This window comes from Palaemon carinicauda, chromosome 24, assembly GCF_036898095.1.
Source record: "Palaemon carinicauda isolate YSFRI2023 chromosome 24, ASM3689809v2, whole genome shotgun sequence".
NCBI lineage: Eukaryota > Metazoa > Arthropoda > Malacostraca > Decapoda > Palaemonidae > Palaemon > Palaemon carinicauda.
The window spans coordinates 20,001-37,500 of NC_090748.1; positions in this window are offsets into that span (position 1 = coordinate 20,001).

A 17,500-nucleotide genomic window follows, 5' to 3' on the forward strand; every position below is an offset into this window, starting at 1 on the left:
TGGCTCACTGTGGTACTAACCACAATGGTGACCTCATCAGTAAACAGCTTAAACTCCCGGTCCTGGGCTGGGATTGATCTGCTACAAACGCGAATGCTAGGCGAATATGTAACCACTGTACTAGCTAGGACAATAGTATGACTCTTAACTTCTATTCCATGTCTACACCAATTTTATAACTATAAGTTTTCACTGCGATTTTTTTAAAATAGATTATAAGGTTAACAGTAGGAAATATCCCTCAGATACTCATTTCTTTTTTTTTGGGGGGGGGGGGCGCTGACTCATTTAGTCACTTTGACTCATTTACTCACCATGTCACGTTTGCTTACCTTGTCCCGTTTACTCAGTCCGTCTGGATGGGTCTGCCGAAGCGACTCAGTTTGGGGATTTAAACATAAGGTTTTGTTTACAAATAACCCCCCCCCCCCTAACATTATGTTTACTAACAGCCGCCCCCCCCCCCCCTAACATTATGTTTACTAACAGCCGCCCCCCCCCCCCCCCCCCCCCCCCCCCCCCCCCCCCCCCCCCCCCCCCCCCCCCCACCCCCCCTTCCGACACTTTGACTCATTTACTCAGCTTGGCACGTTTGCTAACCTTGTCGCGTTTACTCAGTTCGTCTGGTATGGGTCTCTCAGAGCGAAATTAAAACGTAAGGTTATGTGTACTAACAAACGCCCCCCTTCTTCCCCACCCCTACGTGGATTGAGAGCGGGCGTTTGCAGTGCGGCGTCACCGAGTACATACCGGCACGCATTGAGTTCTCTATCTGGATGACCCATGCCCCTAGACAGTGACATTGATCCTACCGACCACAGATTTTTTTTTTTTTTTTTTTTTTTTTTTTATATAAGACACCCGTTTGCTTGCAGACGAGGCCCTCCCCCCCCCCCCCCCCCCCTGAGCACGTTCCTTTTAATTTAAGCCTATGGAAAAGTACCCATCTCTTTTTTTCTTGATCCTAAGACACACTCCTGTGTGCTAACGTGATGCAATCGAGTTCACACGCCCCCGTTCTCTCTCTCTCTCTCTCTCTCTCTCTCTCTCTCTCTCTCTCTCTCTCTCTCTCTCAGTCCATTTGTTTTAAGGTTTTTCGCCTTCATTAACATATATGGGTAATAATCACTTACATTGACATATATGGGTAATAAAAAACGTATTACAACTTAGTTTCTTTTACTATACGAAGCATATATCCAGAATAACATTTCGTGAATAAAAACATAGCATTTAGTGGGAAAAAAATCTGACCCTAAAAACATTCATTTGAAACCCTAACATTTACACACTTTTAATTACGTTTCTTTAGCACTTGCCAAATCTTCATTGAAAATTCAGGTTTTGTATATTTCGAGATGTACATACATGGTCTTGAATTTAAATGCAGAAGATAGTATAATTATTATACTGTTACGTCATTTTCCTTTGAGTCGGTTGTGGATAAATGGTCCCTGATTTTCCTAAGGGCGGCACAAACTCCATTTAGACTTAAGCTATGTGTAAAATATAGGCAGAAGAATGCACACAAAGCCGAATTGCAATTTTGCACTCGCATATTATTTATGAAACACTTCATGGAAGAATACCTTCGTAGAAAATCAGTGAAGTATACCGAATGATCTTCTGGCTGCATCCCCAATGGGTAAAAAAATATAATGTTTTCTACTGGACTTTTCTGTATTATAAATACAACCCAGTGCCTGATTTCGCGATACTGATGTGATGGCAGAGTATTCACAATAAGTATGATGCGTTTTGTCCTTATCAAGGGTATCTTGAAGTCGACCAAATGGTCACTCGGTACACACCCGTAAAAATGGGATTTACGCCTTAACCTTTTCTCCAGAGCATATTCAATGTCTGAAGTATTAATTTTTATATGCTACCTCCTCCACTACCTATTTTGTACTACTGCCATTTCAACTCTGTCCCTTGGAAAATACCTATTTTTGTTATTATTTACCTTAGGGCAATTCATAATGAAGTAAGGGATAATAGAAACATAACATTTCTTAGATTTTTATCAAGGAAACCATACATTTCAATTCATGGAATACATACATTACAAATAATGTTTATTTATTTAAAGGTAACGAAATCGTTATCGATTTCGGGACCAAATTTTAATTGCAGTATTTTACCCCTTTTCTTAAAGGGTGTAACTAATGTTGAGCGAAGACTGTCGCGGTTTTTCCCGAGTTTTCTGGAGTTCTTTTTTTTTCTCTCTCGATTTCTTTGAGATCAAATGCGAGGGCAACCACCCGGGAATCCGTCTAAGTTAACCTTTAATCTACCATCGACCCTCCGGACTGGGTCAGGAGGGATTCGGAGAGGTAAGATTTATCTGCGGCTGTTGTAAGGATATGGATGAGCCCCTCCAATGGGTTGACGTCTTCTTTTTCGCGACACATCTCTACCATTTGTTTCTCCACTCTTTCGAATCCAGCCACCATTTCCGCAACTAGCTGCAGAGCCTTCCTTATGTCGTATTGGAAGTTTATTCCCTGCATTAGCAGGGGGCACGTTTCGGGCTGGGGCCCACCACCTGCTTTCATCAGTTCGCTTACCAACTGCCGATTCTTCCTCTCTATGACTTCCTCCGTCTTCCGAAGGTAATCGCGAAGTTTACAACAGAAGTCTGCGTAATATTATTGCGAATTACGGATTTCAGCTTCATCTAAGAGGGGGACCTCCCAAGCTGTAAGGAAGAAACACTTTGATGATAATTGCATCCAAAATAATTAATGCCACACGCACACACATCCAAAATAATTATTTCCACACAAACACAATATAACTATTTCCACATACCACGTTGTATTTCACCAAAATTATTTGCGCCTCTATAAGTATTATATTAACTTCAGTTCTATCAAAAATACAAGGACATACTCTCAGAAAGTTTGGGCAATTCCTCCCCCAAGAGGTGTGCATCGTTGTAGCGTGACATTGTGTATCTCCTACTTCGTTATGACTCGAAATATGCCTCGGAGGAGGGTATATATACAGTAACTACTAGGTCAAACACGCACACGCACCCACACCTAGGCCTAACCTAGGCCACGCCTCCCGTTGACAAAACGATTTGGAACACCAAGCGAGTAGGCCGTAATTCAAAGTACGCTCTCCTACAAACTGGCCCATCCTCTAGCAACATGGAAAATGTGCAAAGAGGTAAATATAAATCCACAGTGAAGTTTCAGTCTGTTTATATTGGAGATTATTTGTTCATGAAAGTGACCGCGATTGTACTATGAAATTTCAGTCTGTTTACGACGTCGAATATTACATTGTAATAAGCGTCTGTGTTCGCATTACTTTTCAGGTGGGAAGGATCGGAAAAGGAAACACGATGATAGTGAAACACACCTTCCACTCAAAAAAAGAAAAGGCCAAGTAGCCAGTAAGTATTACTTAATAAAAACAATGTACTATGAGGTGTTAATATCTTTTGATTTGGATGTAGAAAGGATTTTTTATTTGACTTTAGAACTTCAAGTAAATTAAAAACCTATTTTCTCCCTTTGCTAACCACACATTAATATACACGATGTAATGTGAGGTGTTAATATCTTTCGATTTTAGATGTAGAAAGGATATTTAATTCAACTTTAGAACTTTAAGTAAATTAAAAACCGTATTATCTCTTACTGCAGTGCTATCAACCAGACACAAATTACTCGAAGAACACCCCCCCCCCTCAGGGAAATGCTTCAACATCCACTGCATACTTGCCCCCAGATTCAGACACCCCAGGGACGAGCACCCCGCTAAGAAATAGTCGCAAATTACTCGAAGAACTCCCGCCTCAGGGGATTGCTTTGACATCCACCGCAAGCAACCCCCTAGATTTACCTACAGTAACAGCAGGGATGACGCCAACTTCAGGACGGATTTTGAAGTTCGTTAGAAGAAAGACAGCCTTCGACAAGATGTACATACAAGAGGAATACACTCTTCCCTCGGTGAGCGATCCACTATTATTCTTTACATTTCATAGTAAGATTGCTGGTCCTTTGACCTCAATCATGAAGAAACAATTTCTTAGCGAAGGAACAAACGGAAAATACCCTTATGGAGCTGTGGCTCCCGGCCACGGTTATCAATGCTAGTGAAATTGACGGTCTCCTAAATGAATGGGAGGATGCGGTAAATTCTAGGTTCCCTCAACTAGTCAATGAATTAATGGGGAGTGGATGGATAGTGGAAGGTATCGACAACTTCAAAATTTTTACCACCGCCAGGCGGTAATTGCTGGGTTAGGCGCTCCCCTTTACCCAAAAAATTATGTCCGTGGTGGGGCTTTCGTCTTTATTCTGTCTGTAATTGGGAATTCCTGTTTTATTCAATCTCTGGCTGCCTATAGGATGTCTAAACAAACCCTAAATCCTCGTTGGATGAATATAGCTTTATCTGTATATAGGATCCGCCGTTGCATGCTATATGTTAACTTCAACAAGGTTGCCATGCCTATTCAGTGAGAGGATATTTCACGCCTCGATTTAATGAATCAACTCTCTATTTACGTATATTTAATGGAAAGAGGGGGAGATGGGAGGTATATCATTCAGTTACCAAGGTGTGGAACTAAAAAATTCCCCACTATTATGCCCCTCCTACTAATGGGTGGTGATCATATATGTCTCATTAAAGATTTTCACCGTTTTGTGAAAAATTTTGCTAGGGCAAATCCTTCTAATCCTCTTTATTTCTGCCATAACTGCCTATCACAGCATGCAACAGCAGACCGGCAAAAACGGCATGAAGCTACCTGCGACCTGTCAGTGGCGCTGAATTTTCCCTCTCGCGGGAGCACAGTAAGATTTAGAAACCCCCATAAGACGCAAAAGTTTTCTTATATGTGCGTCTTTGACTTAAAATCAGCTTTTAAGAAATCCCCCGGGGCTTGTGGTGTGGAGACCATACACGAATCAATAGCTTACTGCTATATTATTATCGACGGCGAAGGAAAAAGAGCCGCCTCCAGTCATTATTGCGGGAATGATTGCTTCGATAACTTTTTGTCAGACTTTAGTGATTGTTGGGCGGTGACAAGATCACAGTGGAAAACATTCCCCATTGATATGTCGGCCGAGGATGAAAGAACTTTCCAACAGCAGACTGTATTCCAGCTGTGTAAGACGTCGTTCAAACATCACCGCGACAAGCACAGACACCATGACCACGCCAAACCCAAGAATAACTTTATTGGAGCTTACTGCGCGCGTTGCAATTTATCGTATGGTGAACTTAAAACTCGACTCCCTGTTTTCGCGCACAATTCTAGTTACGACCTGGGTCTTATCCTTAAGGAATTGAAAACTAAAGTCGATATTACAATCATGACGAAGCAGGGGCTTAAAATTCATCGAATAACCGTCAATAATTTAGTTTTCCTCGACTCTTTAGCCTTTTTAGGATCTTCTTTGGATAGTTTAGCATCCGAATATTTTAGGGATGGAAGGAAGGCTGGCTTAACAGAGGACATGTTAAGCGAGATTAGAGATGACAAACTGCGGGGTGAAGTCATTCAAGGCAAATTACCTTTCTGCTATGACTATATAGACAGTCTTTCAAAACTCAAGGAAATGTATTTGCTCCCCAAATCGGCATTTTACAACAAGCTAAAGGAGCGCGATATATCGGAGGAATATAAACGGATTCAGCATGTTTGGGATATAAGCAAATGTAAAACACTGAAAGATTTTCCTCTCCTTTACCTTATTATAGACACAACTTTATTGGGGGATATTCTCATTTGGTGGCGCTTCATACTTTATGATAAGTACGGTCCTGATTTACCACACTATGTTTCACTTCCATCCTACGCCTTTCACAGCTTCTTTAAGATGAGCAAGATTGAGTTGGATCACGTCTATGATGAGGAATTGTATAATCTAATCAGGCATAATATTAGGGGGGGGGGGGTTTCACTTCTGTGGTGCGTCAATCATTCACTGCCTACAACCGTGAAGTAAATCCATAACATAATCCTGATCTCCACCAAAGTTCTTACATCCTTTATTTAGACTTCAACTCCCTGTATGCAACAGTTATGACTAAGAATCTTCCCACTAGTGGAATTCATAAACTTTCCGATGAAGAAAAGGATCTGTTTTTTAGGAAGGGGTATTGAAAATGCTAATACAAATGGGGATAAAGGACACTGGCTCCTCATCACTACTAAAGCACCTTCAGAAGAAGTTGCTAGAGCCACTGACGAACTGCCGTTATGCTTATCCCACGAGGAAGTTGCTTTTAGAAATCTACCACCCTACTGTAAAAGCGTACTAGAACACGAAGGGGGACGCATGACTGTAAAGTGTAAAAAGCTTATGGCCACCCATCACAGTAAATAAAGAATATCTTATTCCCCTCCCTCTTTTACAGTTGTATTTGGACTTAGGCCTAGAACTAGAGGTTTTGCATTCAGTCAATGAATTCAGTCAAAGTGCTTACATGAAGGATTTTATTAAAACTAACATCGAAGCGAGGAGCGCAGCAACCTCAAATACAGAAAAAAAAGCCTTCAAAGCCATGAGTAACTGCATCTTTGGGAAAACTATACTCAACCCTTTGAAATACGATGAAAAAAGTAAAGTTGTCACTAAAGCAGCCACCTACTTAAAGGAAGCCCGGAATCCGAGACTAAAATCAACCATCTATTTGTTAGAAGACCGTATTATCTGCACTTCTACCCTTCCTCAGGTCGTCATCAATATGCCTAATTACATAGGTTTTGCCATTTTAGAATCGGCCAAGTTTGACCTTTACTACTTCTTTTATAAGGTTCTTAAGAATAGTTATGGAGATAAAGTCAAACTCCTTTATACCGATACAGATAGTTTCAATTTTGCTCTGGAAGTTGACGATCTTAATACGGAGTTAGCGCAAGAACCCTTTAAATCATTTATGGATTTTTCCAAATTCGACGTTGATCACCCACTTTTTAGTAATGAGAGAAAAGGGGAGCTGGGGCTTTTAAAATCAGAAACGGGGGGGGGGGGGGGGGTGTAATCTTATAACCGAGGTGAAAGCGTTGAAACCTAAAATGTATTCCATGCTAGTTCAGATACAGGGTCACATTAATCGTGCGAAAGGCATACCAGGTCACATGCATGTTTCTCTAAACCGCGAACAGTATTCCCAAATCCTGGAAGATCATCGCGTCAACTATCTCACTGTACGGACAATTAGAAATGTGAGAGGACAAATGAGTACCACTAAAGTAAAAAAGAAGTGTCTCTCAGCTTTTGATTCGAAGAGATACCATATAAGCCCATACACTTCTTACGCATACGGGCATCCCGATATTGAAGTGGGAGATGAGGAAGTTGCGAGTGAAGTTCGAATCAACAACCCCCTTCCCAAATTACTGAATCCACCTTCAGAACCAATCCCTCCTGTTTCTGAAAATTTAAGGAAAAAGAGAGAAGAAAAAGTTACAGTCTATTTTCCACCCACCGATAATAGAATGACAGAAAACTGGAAGGAGTGAATAAAAAACTTTACTGCGAATAATTAGTGTTTAGCTTTCCCCATATATTGTTTTGCTAGAGAAAATAAATGATTGGCGCATTCCATTAAAGGTTTTTTTTTTATTTTGTGGTACTTATATGACCACACATTTATAATACCATTCAGTCAGCTAGAGGTTTAGTTAAAATGTACAAGTGCTTTAAAGCTACAGATTTGGACCTTTTTAGAGAGCCAGCACATATCATTGTGATCGGTTTTTCCAACTCTGGTAAATCCTACTTTATAGAAAAATCAATAGTAAAATATGAAAGTAAGTTTACGCACATTATTATGTGCTGCGTGGATCAACATACTTTGAAATCGCATCCAGTAATAGGAACAAAACTCTCTCTCTTTGCAAATATCGTAGACCCCATGAGTGAGATAGATACGGAATCTGGCCCGTATTCTATTTTATATATCCTCGATGATATATTTCTCGAGGCTCTAGAGGGCAAAATTGTTGTGGATGTCTTTACTAAAGAACGTCATAAAAATATCTCTGCTCTCTTTATTACGCAAAATATGTTTTACAGCGGAAAATACGCCAGAAATATAAGTATAAACGGCTCCCATATGCTATTGCTGAGAACGAGGGATATATCGTAAGTCGAGTTAATAGGAAGGCAAATATTTGGTTCTTCTTTATCAAAGAAATTTGAGATTTTTTATAGAAAGGCTGTTATGACTAAACCTTTTTCCCATTTGCTGGTTGATTCAAGTTTAAATATTCCTAGCGAACTCCAGTTGAGGACAAATATAGCGGGGAGTTCCTCGTGCGAGGTTGTTTTTAGAGAATGGGAGACATAAAGAGGACGATTTTAGAAACGTTATATGAAAACTATTCCCACCCATCAAGTTTGGGAGCTTTAGACGCGCGAATTACCATAATTGACGTAAAAGACTATTTGATCACGAAAGATGCCCATGCTCTCCATACACTTACGAGAAAAAAATTCCGCAGACGTCAATTGGTGGTTCCAGCTCCGAAAGTTATCATCAGGTGCGATCTTGCCGATATGTGACGTTTATCTAAATTCAACAAAGGCGTAAACTACCTTCTGATTTGCATAGATATTTTCTCTCGTTACCTCAAGGTCGTTCCTCTTAGAAACAAGAAGGTGCAGACTCTGTTAATAGGCCTAAAAGCAATCCTTTTTTTACCTCAATTTCAGGGTGTTAGTCGGCTCCTTACCGATAGGGGGTCGGAATTTTATAACAAACTTACGATCAAGTACCTAAAAGAAGAACATATAAAAATCTACAGCGTTTCCTCGTATGATATCAAAGCCGCCATTGCAGAACGTGTTATACATACTCTAAAGCAAAAGATATATAAACATTTAACTCTGAGAAATACTCTCGTGTATCTTGATATCCTCCCTGAACTCGTAAAAAACTATAATAGGTCCTAACACAGAGGGTTGGGAGTGGGAGTGTCGCCCCTCGAAGTTCATGGATATACAAACCCGGAAATCATTAAGCGTCAATTTCAGCGTATGTATAAATCAAGCATCTTTACATCGAAACACAATAGTAAGGCGTTAGCAGTAGGACAGACAGTGCGCATTGCAAGTGGGCTCCGTCGGTCGGTATTCCACCGTGGGTATAAAATTCGAAAAACATTAGAAATATTAAAAATTCGGAGTGTGGACTGGAGACAGGCTCCTTTGACTTATTATCTGGAGGATCTCGCTGGTGAAATAAATTGAGGGTATTTTTTGTAAATCGGAACTAATACCCACTGCCATACCAGAAACTTCCCCTATTGACATTATCAAAAAGAAAGTTACGAAGGGTAAAGTCAAGTATCTCGTGGCGTGGAGGGGTTACCCTCCAAGTTTTAACACGTGGGTAGATAGTAAAGATGTTGAAAGGCTGTTGGGGGAAACTTAGAAATGAAATCGCTCATACACAAACATGGGGATTTTCTTCTCTTCTTAAATAACCTCTCCCAGAAAAAAAAGGGCTGAATTAATTCCTTTACTACAAAGAATGCATCTCGACTGTTTATCAGAGATCTTCGCTAACTTTTTGAAGGAAAATCTAACTCGCGATAGTAAAGCAATAGAAAAGATGACAAAATATAGGGCCAAAATAAGGACGGTAGCTTGGAAAAAGACACTGTTTAAAGAGAAAAGAAAAATCTTATCATCGCAGAGAGGAGGCGCCATACTTTCAGTCCTTCTTTCTCTCATGGCGAGCCTAATTGGGGGTTTACTAGGGAAATGAGAGAATTCTGCCTGGTACCGCGAAAGACGGTAGAAGGGTCTAATTACCACCAAGACGCCGGAGAAATAAGTGTTCAAAACACTAGACAAAATGTAGAGGAAAATGGAAGGGTAGATAACCAGGTCGGTGGAGGGAGTAAGAGAGATTTGCTCCAAAATTTAGTCAAAATGATAGAAACGATGAAGTGTAAGTTGGAAAATGAACCAAAGTAAAGGAAGCAAAACGGATCGGGCGAGAAAGGCGCGCATGATCCTCTCCCCCTCCCCAAGACACGTTCTTACTCCAATACCACTTTGGAGAATATAACTGACGTAAAATTATCCCCCTCCAGCAGAAGGTACGCCTTCGCTTTCCTTAAATTCTTCGAAGGCCGGGACGATGTCGAGTGGGATGATAGAGGGAACCTGAGGAAACCCATCTTCCGTTTAAATTTAATAGACGTGTTTAATAAATTAATTCAGCAAACAGGTGCTAATGAGGAAGAGGATGTGCCTTTTTATAAAGCCCTACTAGATACAGTTGGAGTGCCCTATACTTATATAAAGAATGCAAAAGCTCGGAAGCAGATGTATGGAATTAAAGGAAAAGGGGGGAGAATAAGAGACGAAAATAAAGAAAAAAAAGTAAAAGGTAAACTGAGGTGGGTGCCTTTTTAGGAATAAATGCCCACCGCTAAGTCTACGCGAAATACGTGTCTTAGCATGTCGTACTCGGGAGGCGTGTAAAGGGGGCGGAGTTTAAGTACTTAAGTTGTAGTCCTAGTTAGTTTAGGTTCCATGATCAGTTTACAACACGATCCCAGCACGATGCAGTCCTCACCGCTAAAACTAAGCATCGTCGACTTTACGGCACCACTTCTAAGAAAGGGGAATGTGTGCTTGGTGGTGGGTGGGCCATTCCATCGGCGTCGTATCCTATGGACTTGCGGCGCAAACATAGAAATCCTACCCCTACAAAAATATCGTGAACTGTCGAAGAAGGCTCTTTAATTTATACCGATGCATTCGCGACATCCCGTTGGAAGTGTCATCTTACGGAAACCACCGAGTTCTCCCACCGCGAGTGTGCCGTGCGTAGCCACGTTGATAACTTAGTTTAATTACGGGTATGCATATGATTATGATGTCGATGGAAAACTTAGATCGTATGTGACTACTTCAAGGAATACGCATTTCGCTTCAAACTTGAAAAATGATACAACTGAGGAGCGTGTTTTTAACTTTAAGAGGTGTCTACACGAATTGGAACACTTTGCCCTGGAGAAAAGAAATGAGAGCGTTAATGTATACGCCATCCCCATTGGAATTAGGAGGCCTGGTTGCGCTGATAGAGTATGGATGTTACACTATTTTCCAGATTTGGTGAACTTGGGTAGGAGGTTGGCTGGTAAAGGTTAACAGATTATTTTGCTGGTAAGCGAAAAATGTCTGTTGCCTCCCGAATTGGATAACTTGGAAAGGTTTTCCTTTGTTGCATCTGAAGATTTTCTGTCTGGTTGTGATATGTTAATGTAATCTACTTATTTTCTTATTAATTAAAAAAGAATCTACTTTATCCAAATAAATTTGATATGTTATAAATAAAAATATTTACTGTGTAAGATCCATCCTTTTATATTTTTCATCTTCGAGTTAAACGTTCTTCTCATTCTGAGAAGGAGAAAAATTAGGTAGTAGTGGTGATATTTAAATGTACTTGTCTTCTCATTTCACCATGTAAATATGTTCATATGTTAAAAAAAAATACTGTGTATTGTTTATCCTTTGTATTTTTATCTTCAAGTTAAACGCTCTTCTCATTCTGGGAAGGCGAATAATTATGTAATAGGGGTGGTATCTAAATGTACTTGTTTTCTCATTTTATTCATGTAAATTTATTCATATGTTAAGAACAAAAATATTACTGTGTAATGTTCACCCTTTTGTATTTTTATCTTCGAGTTGAATGTTCTTCTCATTTGCGAATGAGAATAATTATGTAATAGAAGCTTCTATAATTAAATTTTTTTTACGTTAATTCGGTTCAAATATCCCCGTCTCATCCTAACTACTTCAGTTGGACGCTATGGCTGGAGAAAGTCATATAGTAACTCTGACATCTCTCGGAAATAGGGATATATTCCCTAAAAATAATGCGGGCAGCTTTACAAACAAGTTACAAAATAGTATAAAATTAGATCATAATTCGGAGCATGAAGTAGCCCTTGTCAATATCCATTACCCTAATGAAATTTATGGGCTTATTAGTGGTGAACTCGATTCAAGGATAGAAATAATAATAACAAAAGCAACTTCAGCTACTGATGAAATTTACAAACCACGAATAAGTATTCTATCCACTGATGCTGGGTATATGGTCTCCAGCATTAACGAAGATTTAACATACGCTTTGAGGAAGATCTTCCCACTCAGATTTTATCAAGAAAATAAACCCACGGCGGGTCTCTTGGAATATGACTATCAAAGAAAGAGATTGTTATTAAAGTTTACAAAGAGACAGGAAACGGAAGAGACAATTTATCGAAAAGGACCTATTCACGCCATCAAATTAAAATTTGGGAAAAGAATAGGAGCTGCATTAGGATTCAATTCAGGCAAACCTTATCAAATTTTTGTAAACAAATCCAGGTAATCCTCTAATCAAAACTCATGATTTGCTCGCTCCTTTTCCCCCTTCCCACATCGGGGTGGACTTTGTCCTCGTTTATTCAGATATTGTTGAAAGGTCCTATTTCACGGGTGAAAAGTTAATATATTGGATACTTTTAGTATGTGGGGCAGTAGAACAAGAGGGTATCATAATTATGTGTACTACCCTTTAGGGAAAAAGGAATTGGATTCAGTATTCATTCGCCTGACTGACCAAGAAGGAAGGGAGATACACATTCGTGAGGATGCCAGCACAATTTGCATCCTTCATATTAGGCCAAAGCAGAAAATTATAGAAACGCTTCAACATCCCACACCAAACGTTTATTCAAGAGTGTGTTACCATAAGGGTAGCCTTTCTTTCCCCGTCTCCTGAGGAGTTTAGTATCATATTCACTAGTCCCCCCATTAAACTCTTGCGTGGAGGGGATATAGGTGATATTGAGGTTTTTAGAGGCCCAAGACGTTCCCACCAAGGGAGTGGGCTTTTCAGTCTATTAGCTGGACTAAAAGGGTGCGCCCTTTGTGGCAAAGGCGGTCCTGTCCTCGACCCTTGAATTTGGGTAAAATTTCATGGGAGATTTACAACAGGAGACAAAAGATTTCAAATCAAACCTTAAACAGAGAGGGTTGGAGGTGCTAAAATCAACAGGACGACATATTGTTACTGGCAAAGGGAAGAAAAGAAAAAAATGTTAAATGATATGGGAAGAAAAGAGTAAGTAAAAAGAAAATCTCTTCATGTAGGAATATAGGATATAAAGACGTGTTTAGTGAAATGTGATTTAGTTCTAGTAAATAGGCATTGGTGTGATGTCATTCAACATGGAATTGGCGGCACCGAGAATTGCGGGTCTTGTAGGGAACGAACTCCCCACCGCAAAATACACCGCAGGGGTGGTGGATGCTTTTCCCAGGCCTAATCGTTTACGAGTGGTGGAAGCTTCCGTGGTTGATCGGCAAACGAGTTTTATTCTACCAACAAATCTTACATCAGGGGGAGCAATAACTGATCGTTATCTCAAATTTTGTATCAATGGTGTAGAAGGAACACTAATTGATTTAGCCAGTTTGAGTATTGAACTACATTTAAAAGTCACGGGGCCCGATGGGAGCATGTTGGGGGATGATGTAAATGTTGTATTTGTCAATGGTTTGGCGAATACAATCTTCAAGTCGAGCCAAGTTTATATCGGCGAAAGGCTCGTAGAATCAAATCCCCATTTCAATTACTGGTCTTCCATAAAGTTATTAGCTACAGCAAAGTCTCACACCGTCAAAATAGTCGGACGGCTCGGATATCTTTTCCAAGATTACAAGGGAACATCAATTTCAAACGTTTTACCAGACGATAATTTTACAAAATTGAACAGAATGGAAAAGGAGGGGCTTGAAGGTAAAAGAGAAGGATTGCATCTTATTCATCCACTTATGCTCGATGTGGCTTCAGTAGATGGATATTTGATGGATAATGTCGACGTTCGTATCAAGTTGGATTTAGCCCCAAATGCGTGGTTCATTAATTCCACCGCAGAGGCCGAAGAATTTCGATTTCATCGAGAAGCCAGGCTCCATATTGATAAAATCATCCCATGCCCCCCTGCTTTACTTGCCCTTCATCAGGCACTTTCAAATCCCAACAGTACGGTGGAAACTTTCTTTAATAAAGCACTTTACAGGATATACGCGCTAGCCCCTAATCAAATGCAGGCAACTTTGGATTTACCTTTTAATAAAATTATACCAGAAAAGTTATACCTCACTATTGTTTATATGGAAAGTTTCAATGGTGTTCTGAATAGGAATCCCATTTATTTTGGTCATAATAACCTTAAGCACATAGGGGTCACACTGAATGATTCCAAGTTGTACTACATAAACTATCAATTCCCCGAAAATTATTCTCATTTTCACTACGAGACAAAATCTTTAGGCTTAACTTATGATCACTTAATTCATTATGATTGCTACGACCGGGGTCGGGCAGTCATTGTGTTTACTTTCAAACCTGAAATGGCATTGATGGATATTCTCGAAGTAGAGAAAAATGGGGATTAAGAATCCATTTAACGTTTGATAGGCAAGTCAATAAGAATAGAATTATTTTATTGTTTGGAGAAACCCAGGGAGTGATAACCACTGATCAAACCCGAAATGTATATTGCGATGTCAGGGCATAATCAATAAAAGTTTTCCTACCACTTTTAAGCGTGCAAATGTTAGGGTCATATTTTTCCCCACTAAATGCTATGTCTTTATTCTCGAAATTTTATTTTGGATGTATGCTTAGTAAAATAAAAGAAACTAAGTTGTAATACGTTTTTTATTACCCATATATGTCAATGTAAGTAATTATTACTCATATATGTTAATGTAAGCGAAAGGCCTTCAAACAAATGCACTGAAAGATGAGAGAGAGAGAGAGAGAGAGAGAGAGAGAGAGAGAGAGAGAGAGAGAGAGAGAGAGAGAGAGAGAGAGAGAAAAAAGAGAGAGAGAGAGAGAGAGAGAGAGAAAAAAAAGAGAGAGAGAGAGAGACAACGGGGGCGTGTGAACTCGATTGCATCACGTTGGCACACAAGAGTGTGTGTCTTGGGATTAAAAAAAAAGAATGCACAGAGAGATGGGTACTTTTCCATAGGCTTAAATTGAAAGGAATGTGGTCAGGGGGAAGGAAGGCCTCGTCTGCATACAAATGCGTGTCTTATTATAAAAAATAGAAAAATAAAAAAAGCAAAGAAGCTGTGTGGTCTGTAGAATCAATGTCACTGTCTAGGGGCATGGGTCATCCAGATAGAGAACTCCACACATGCCATTACGTACTGCAAACGCCCCCTCCCAACCCACGGGGGAGGGGGGGGGGGTTGTTTGTAAACATAACCTTACATTTAAATCCCCAAACTGAGTCGCTTCGGCAGACCCATACCAGACGGACTGAGTAAACGGGACAAGGTTAGCAAATGTGACATGGTGAGTAAATGAGTCAAAGTGAGTAAATGAGTCAACGCCCCCCCCCCCCAAAAAAAAAAAAAAGTGAGTATCTGAGGCATATTTCCTACTACTAAGGTTTTGTCAACATATTTGTAACAAGCTATAATTGGAATACATATACTTTGCAGCTCAATCTCTATCTCATGTATTTATCTACCGTTTTAAGTCAAGGCATAAAAGGCCATTACTCAAGCATGTATATGCTCAGACATGTTTATCCAATGGAGATAATGAGCAGGACTTGGTGCTATTAGCCTTTGGAATCCTTCCTTAAATATCACAGGATGAATGTCATAAAGAGATGACGTCATGGTGCGGGCGCCCATAGGTGCATATTAGGAGTAATCATCTTATTACAGTGTCCTTAGACCAGTGCATACTTCACTTGCTGTTCATTTATGTTGTTATTATTACCATTACTAATACATAACAAGCTGCAAATCTAATGGAAAGAGCAGAATGTTGCACATCAAAAGACCTCAAAAGGGATTTTACGGAATATAGAAAATGGAGATTAAAGAATGAACTATGCATTATATAATGCAAAGACAAATTAGATGAACAATAAAGTCAAATTAATAAGAGAACAAATAAATATTACAACAAAAATAATTTGGACACTCTCAACAACAACAAAATGAAATGAACCGTGACTTCACCCTGCGCCATTTCTTCGAACATACTCCCCAAAACTTTTATCTTTTTTTTTTCTTTTTCTTTTTTTTCGCCCACATGAACATATTATCACCCACTTGCCACGTGGGAGAACTTCATGAAGCGAGCTGACAACGTATAACCTTGAACTTGCTGCTCACGGAAATAGCCTGTAGAGACCATCAATGTCCCTCCTTAATCTCTCTCTCTCTCTCTCTCTCTCTCTCTCTCTCTCTCTCTCTCTCTCTCTCTCTCTCTCATGGATACCAGAGCTATGAATTTCAGCTCTTTCTTGCCAAGTAGGCCATACAATTAATCAGACCTCTTGTGAAACAGAGGGTCCTCTTTGAAATAGATTCTTTTTATTATTTTTTTAAAATTTATCATTAAACGTTTAATTACTGAAGAGTAATTGGTGGTTTGGTTTCCGAAATGTACACCATGGCATCTGGCAACAATATGACGTCATTAGCATGCTGTGAAATGTAGAAAATGCTCTCGTTTTGCTCCTGCGTGTGAAGGTCAGCCTCGTTGGTGCTATCTGGAGGAAGAAAGATGAAAATTGTAAAATTAACCCCGATGAAACTGAACAATTCGATTTGTGGAATGGCTGCATATGTTTTTATACATCTCTCATAATCTGATTCTAGACAGACAGACAGACAACAGAGAAGCTTTTGATCATACGGTTTAATCTTTTCAAATATGTAACCAAACTTTTTCCCTTTTGTGTAATTTTTTATTAAATCATGTAAAAACACAGTGATATTATTTTACTTTCAACAAAAGAATGCGAAATATGCATCTTTATTTTAATTTTTTTTACCTTAAGATAGTTGCAGAAAACTTTTTAAATTCTCTGAACACATCGACAATAATATTGAATCTCAATTTTGAAAACACGACATGGTGTATAGAATATAACGAAATCAAGCATCTTAAGTACTAGAACATACAGGTCAATAGACTACAAGTAAACACGCTAGTTCTGCTCCTAATTACTATCTTCCTTACAATGAAATTTTTCCAGATGACTGTGACACCAGCTAATCAGCCTGAATCCAGATGTAAGAAAAAATCATTAGATGTTTTTTTCAAATTTATTTTTTCTTGCGAGGTACCAGAGGAAAATGCACTCACAAATTACTTTATCTTCATTGAAAATAACCAAAGGAACGTTCTTTAAACAAATTACTTTGATTAATTTACTTTCTACAAACTTCGGGCATATTTTGAAACTCTTCATTTAGAATATATTTGGAGCTATCTAATCCATTAAGATGTAGAACAATGTTGAGCAGGATATAAAAGAATAGTATTGAAGGGGATGATTCACTGTTGTTATTATTTCACAGTTCTAGAAACAATATTTCTTTTTTAATATATATTCTTACGAAGCTGGTCTAGCATAAGAGTAGGTATTTTATTCATGTATTTCATTTGTGTATTCAAGAGA